The sequence below is a fragment of the Xenia sp. Carnegie-2017 genome, unplaced genomic scaffold, assembly GCF_021976095.1.
Source record: "Xenia sp. Carnegie-2017 unplaced genomic scaffold, XeniaSp_v1 HiC_scaffold_24, whole genome shotgun sequence".
In the NCBI taxonomy this organism is placed as follows: domain Eukaryota; kingdom Metazoa; phylum Cnidaria; class Anthozoa; order Malacalcyonacea; family Xeniidae; genus Xenia; species Xenia sp. Carnegie-2017.
The window spans coordinates 2660870-2667554 of NW_025813487.1; the positions used below are offsets into that span (position 1 = coordinate 2660870).

Genomic DNA, 6685 nt, shown 5'->3' on the forward strand with positions numbered 1-6685 from the left:
AAGAGATCATTTTGTGAAGCAATATTCCTGAACACAGCAGAACATTATATTCATTGCACACGTTGACATACATTTCTCCATAAACATATATACATATAACTCAAGCAGAAGAACATGAACAAGTAATTGACACTAAAAAATAAGTGTTTGCCACGTATAAAAAAGTACAAATCATACATTGAGCAATTTTAAAGATACTATCGACAGCGTTCTTTGACATCCTGAATGAAAGATTACTACACTTAATGTTTTGTTGATAGCAAATGTAGAAACTGGTTGACAATGCATAAAAACATAGAGCAAATAGAATCCAAATACATCAGCAATAGCTACAATCATTACTTATGGATTTATACCTAAAGCCGTTTCGCAAGCTTTCTTTATTTGTGAATGATGAGACTTTTTTGTTTCTTTATCGAGTAGAATTCTTTGTAAAGCACCAGATAGGAACACGTTCTTTGTTTTCACGTTCTTCTGCATGACTGAATGATTTAAAAGTTCAAAAGGAATGAAAATAAAACCTTACTAAGGTATCTCTATGAATTACTATTCCACTGGAATTCCGCCATCTTTCCATGTTTCATTCCATTTAATCACGTGACTATAAGGAAGTATGCGGAGCAACTGTGAATGGTGGAGGATTGGGTTGAGAAGAACCAAAACTTTAAAATTCTGAATAACTAATGTTGTGGTCGTCTTTATTTTGACAACATTATGATGATGAGAATTGAGAATTGACAACCCGACTAATTCTGGCCATCAGAATCAGACTCATGGTTTGTCCGTTTTCCATGTGCACTCGCTGCGAGTGTTAAAAGAAGTGATTTTTTAAACAATGAAAATCGTCTGAAATTCACAATGCATTATGCAATACCATAACTAGTAGGATGACTAAGCCATTGATTAATCTTGCTTTAAGCCACAGCCTCGTCGTATGTAAACATAACACAAGATATTAAAATAAAATCAAAAGTGAACATCGTAGGTTATATACTTTGGTCATTCATTTCAGAATGCAAATTCACAATAAAATGAATGCTTTTTGCAGTTTTCAACTTAATCATAAATGACATACAATTACTCAAGTAGATGTATTTCTTGTTTTAATATTCCAACATTTTTCGTTTAATTTAAATGATAAAGTGCATGTAGATATGTTGTATTGTAGTAAGGCATAAAAATAAAATCAATTTTCTCGTTTTTACGATGATTTCTTAACAATGACTTTTAATTAATTGAAGATATGATCTTCAAACATTAATTCAAATGACTTTTAAGTTCTCAAATAACACAGTGATTGCGTCAGGGGCAAAACTAGACCGTTGATTGGGTGGGGGGTGGGGGGGGGTATATATTCATATGATTTACTCTGCCCTGCTGACCTCTTGAATAACCAGAAGACTTTTAACTAATGTCTTTAACTAAGGTTGTTCTTACACTTCCAAACTCCTAAATTTTCAGGTATTATCGCATTAGCTACAGAAAAGGACAAGAGCTATTTTTACTTTACTATATGACATTATTCCAGTCATGTAATCATACCATATCTTGAGATTATAACGTCATCACAAGAAATCATCATGGATGACTAAGATACAAAAACATAAAAATATTAATTGATCTCAAACCAACATTCACATGAATATCGTTTGATTTTCATGTGATCAATTCTTTTTTAAATACAATCTCACAAAAAACACTTCATTGCACAAGTCACCACAGCCTCAAAGTAGATCAATATAAGAAGAAAACAGAACTATTGCTACTTTATTTTGTTGTATTTTACCTGCTACAAAAGAAGTACAAGAAAAGGTAATTTCAACATTATTGCTATAAACTGTAATATGTTAAGAAAGAAATACATTTGATCATTTTGTTCTAGTAAAGAAAAGAGCTCACATTATTTTGTATTTACTGGTTTTTATTGATTTGGTCAAAATGGAGCGATACAAGCAAATGAAGGAAAGACCGACGAAATCATTATTTCAAAAGACGTACAAAGAGGTTGGTCGTCTAAATATTTATCTAACGTAAACATTTGATAATAAGGAGTGGGGCAAAGTCGATAACCATGAACTAACCAACGAAAGTCACATGAAAGCAATCAAAATTATTCTATAGAGCAAGAACAATTTTCTCAGTCGATCACAAAAATTATTTATGAATTTGAAGTTCTGCTTTTTGGCTTTGTTGCACTGACTTCACTGCACTGGCTTAATAATTCTGGTTTCTCAACACAAACACAACTTATAATACAAAGTAAACGCATTTTGATAATCAGTGTCAGAGAGTTAAACCTTTATATTTTACTTGCTACGTCTTTTTTTCTGTCATATAATCATAAACAAGTCATAAGAAATTTAATGAAAAGTAGACAAACGTTTGGGTTCTGATCAACTTTTTGTGTGCCGCAGGCGGTTCAAAAACGGTAAAAGTTGTGATATTTACTAATAATGTTTCCGCTAAAGCGTCATATACAAAAGTTGTTTTTTTGCATCAATGATTTTCTTACAATGATGAGCCCAAACGTTTGATATTCAACTACAAAGAACATGTCATTCAAAAATAGAGATGCTAAATCAAGACGTTAACCAGTCAGTGTAATAAAGTACGAAGTCAAAGGCATATCGATCGTGGGACTCCTGCTGGGGACTTTGGGGTGGGTGTTTAGCGTTATATATAAGTCTTTCGTATGAGCTCTGAACGTGAGTTCAATGTACTAGAACGCTATTAAATTTTGTGATTATTTTATTCACTAGCGAAGAAGTTATTTACAACAGTCGTGAGTGTTTTATACTTCACAATTTATTTACAGGCTTTTTAAATATTTGGCTAAACAAGGTGCAGTTATTACAAGGCGGATAATGTACTTGAAATTTGAGTAGTTTTACGTAATTATAAAGTAAAGTGCGTAAGTTTAAGTAGCGCGTTTGAGTAAGTGTAGGATTGGCTATTTTCTCTATTGCTAATACACAAATCTAGATGAATAATATACGCACGTTATGTACGTCACTACAGGTCTCACTCCCTCTAAGGTCGAGAAGTAAGTGCTTTTAGGGCAGGTAAATTAAAGACATTTGAAAAGATGTTTTCTTGTTATTTTCACTTTGTACAAAAAGCCTTTTATTGATCATTTTCACTTTTTTTACTTTTATTTCTTGTTTTATTAAAATGTGTATTAAAAATACAGTGAATGACGATTTTCAGGAGATTAAAGTTGCCCCAGGGTTCAACCCCAGACTCCTTGGATTTTCTCAATCTTGTGTCTTTGGTGTTTGCAGCTAAAAAACAAACCACTTTAATATCTTTAGCCACGGACTTGAAAGAATGTAACTTTACTTGACCAATTGTCATTAGACTTTAAATTTCTACATAAATACTACTTAAATACATAACATTTTTGGTAAGTACAACACACCTCTAGCCAGAGATAGAAGCCTCCGTACGCCTCCAATGTAACTAGTTATTTTGAAAATTGTTATATTTGTTACTAATATAGAGCTTGTAAGTTGGAATCAAACCTTTAAACCATGTTCTCGGACACACATTTTAAGAAAAGATAAGTTTTAATGTCAAACAAACAAGTTTTAATTATCACAATGTTAATAGAAGAAAAAATTTAGACAGCTAAAATATTTTTCAGTTTGAAATAGAAATCATTAGTAAAGGCAATGGTGTAATTTCTAGAACAAGTTCACATAAATATGCATACTAGAGACTTTTAAATGCTTTGTTTAAAGACAGCTTTCAAAGCTTTACATTGCAATTGTACATTTTCACATGGTAAATTGGTAATTACCAAAAAACACACAGCAATCTACCAATCACAGTTGAGAATATCTTAAAGTATATTATTTTAAATGTAAAATATGCCACGCATTATAATTGTAAAACGACTTAAGTAATGTGCTCAAAACATTTGGAAAAAACGAAGATTTTATTATCGAACACACAAATTTTCATTATTGAAATATCAATAAGAGTAAAAATGTTCTTTTTGAGTATTCTTAGTTCTAAATAGAAATATTTATAAATGTAGGAAGTGTCATTATATCAAAAATGACTTAAATAATGTACTCAAATCATTAATCAAATTTCTTCTAGAATGTAAATCGTGTAATTTGTGGAAAAATTCATGGAGTGCCACAATGGTGTCCGGATGGTACAAAATGTTGTCGAGTTCATAGTTTTGAGATCGATTTTAAAAATTACCGTTGTTGTCCTTGGTTGAATGGAATTTGTTGTTTTGACGGGAGTTGTTGTCGTTCTGGTTCTGGGTGTTTTGGGTTTGGCAAATCGTGTTTTGTCCGATGGAATTCAACACATGAATGAATAAAATAATGTATAACCTTTTCCATGATTACGAATTTCTATATCTTGACTGGTTGGAATGGATATTTTTTCATTTATTTAGATTTTCATATATAACACAAAAAGTAAGGCAATATATATCTTGAAATAAGTTATTTGTTTTATGAAAATTATTGAGTAATTAATATACCTCTTTAAATGGTATCTTTTGCATTGAATTTTACTTTTCTTTATGACACTGAGCTGTATATATACTTGGAGTGCGCGTATTTAAATTTCGTGGCAAGAAATATACTTCTTATTTTTTCCTCTGACGTTAAAACAAACATTTACGAACTATCTCGTGCATTGCACGTTTTCAATTGACCGTGCTGCGTGCATAAATTAAGCGTTTGTTTTAGTTTCAAAACTTGACGTTATTACCTCAACTAAAATCCATCACATTGTTCATGCTCTACGGTCCCTTAATTCATGGTATGAAAACTACAGCTTCCATTACTTAACTTGTACGCCTTAGCCATTAATAATTAAAATTTTTAAAACTGTAACAAACATGCATTTCATCTATGTACACCGCACGGTCAATTGCAAATGGATGTAATCAAAGCTTGCACTGATGAGCAAATTGACATCTGTCACCGTGTGGTAAATCTAAGTGATTTTTATAGAATAAGCAGAGGAGTTTTAACTATTACTTTAAAGGTTGCTCTTACACTTTAACATTCCTAAGTCCTAAATTTAAAGGTATTGAAAACAGAAACTGACAAGAGCTATTTCTATTTAAGTATGTGTCTTTCTTCCTGTCCTATAATCGTATACCATGTCATGGGATTGAAACATCATCACAAGAATTCATCATGGATAATTGAGATACAACAACTTAAAAGGATTAATTGACCTCACCAAAAATCACATGAATATCAACTGAGCTTCATATGATAAATTCTTACTTAAATACGATCTTATATATTAATGTAAACACTTGCACAAGTCACTAGGGGCCGGTTGCACGGAAGGTGGATAACTTTTATCAATAGGATAAATCTGTTTTTCACTTGATCAAATTTTTCACATCTTCATCAAAAGATAGGGATTGTCACACTCCCCATTGTCACTGTTCAAAGTCTCTGGCTAATAATACATGTCACGTGACTTGCTAACATCGTCACATTTGCGTCATAAATAAGATTTCACAAAAATTTAGAAATGCCGTCATCAAAATTTTGACTGAAAACTATTTTTGGTGGAAATACTAAATTGCTAAATGCTTGTCTTTCACAATAATTTTACATTTCTACTGGTCATGCAATCATTCCGTGTCAACGATGTCATGAGATTATAACGTCATCACAGGAATTCATCATAGATGATTAAGATACAACAACATAAAAGGATTAATTGATCTCAAACCAACATTCGCATGAATATCAATTGAGCTTCATATGATCAATTCTTAGTTAAATATGATCTTTAAGCAAACAATTTCACAATTAACCAGGGGCCGAATGTAAGAAAGTTGGATAACTATTATTCGAAGAATAAATCTCCTTTCCATTGATAAACAATTTGAGATCTTCATGAAAGGCTGAGGATTGTCACACTACTCACAGCCACTGGTCAAAGGCTCTGGCTGATAATACAAGGCACATGACTTGCTAACATCGTCACAGTTGCGCAATAAATATATGATTTCACACTAGTTTGGAAATACATAATTAAAATATTTACTGAAAACTAATTTTGGTGTAAATATTAAATTACAAATCACACTAAATACGCAAAATCACACTTCCATACTGTATCAGGTATTCCAAATCATTTTTTATTCTCGCTGAGTCGGTTAAAGCAGAAGGTTAAAAAAAATTGTCTTGGAAGATCTGACAGAACAGAAAACTTGCGTACATATTTTTTTTCAAAATGTATGCCATTGTATTTATTAAACGCAGTGTTTTGAGAAATATACCCAAAGGCCGAGAAATAAAAAATAAACGTGAATATTCATGATAGCTACAATAAATAAGGTTGTGACAAATAACTTCGCTTGGCCCCAAATGTGGACACTGTTTTTTTTCCAAAACAAAACGAAATGGGAGGGAAAACCGGTGGATCCGGTAAAAAACCCTCCAATAAATAAAAGATCAAAATTTAGAAAAATTTAGTAAAATTTTTGTTGTTTTAAGATGTTTTTTATTTTTGTTGTTTTCAATGATCCCGATGATCTACTTTAACATGCAGCGTAGTCAGATCGTAGCTTCGGCGTTCGTATCTTAAATTCACAAAGCGACAGAAAAAGCGACGACAAAAAAAGGCGACAAAAAAGTGGGCTGACTGTCCTATTTATTGACACAGCAAATATTTTGTGTTTGAACAAAAG

The 6685-nt window shown here is 31.8% G+C and overlaps 1 long non-coding RNA gene across 1 annotated transcript; it reads left to right on the top strand.

Moving 5' to 3' along the window:
- Window positions 1-1888: 1888 nt before the first annotated feature.
- Window positions 1889-4466, top strand: LOC124451570. The gene is made up of 2 exons (XR_006950535.1): window positions 1889-2004; window positions 4105-4466. It is a non-coding gene; the product is annotated as an uncharacterized LOC124451570 (long non-coding RNA).
- Window positions 4467-6685: the final 2219 nt, after the last annotated feature.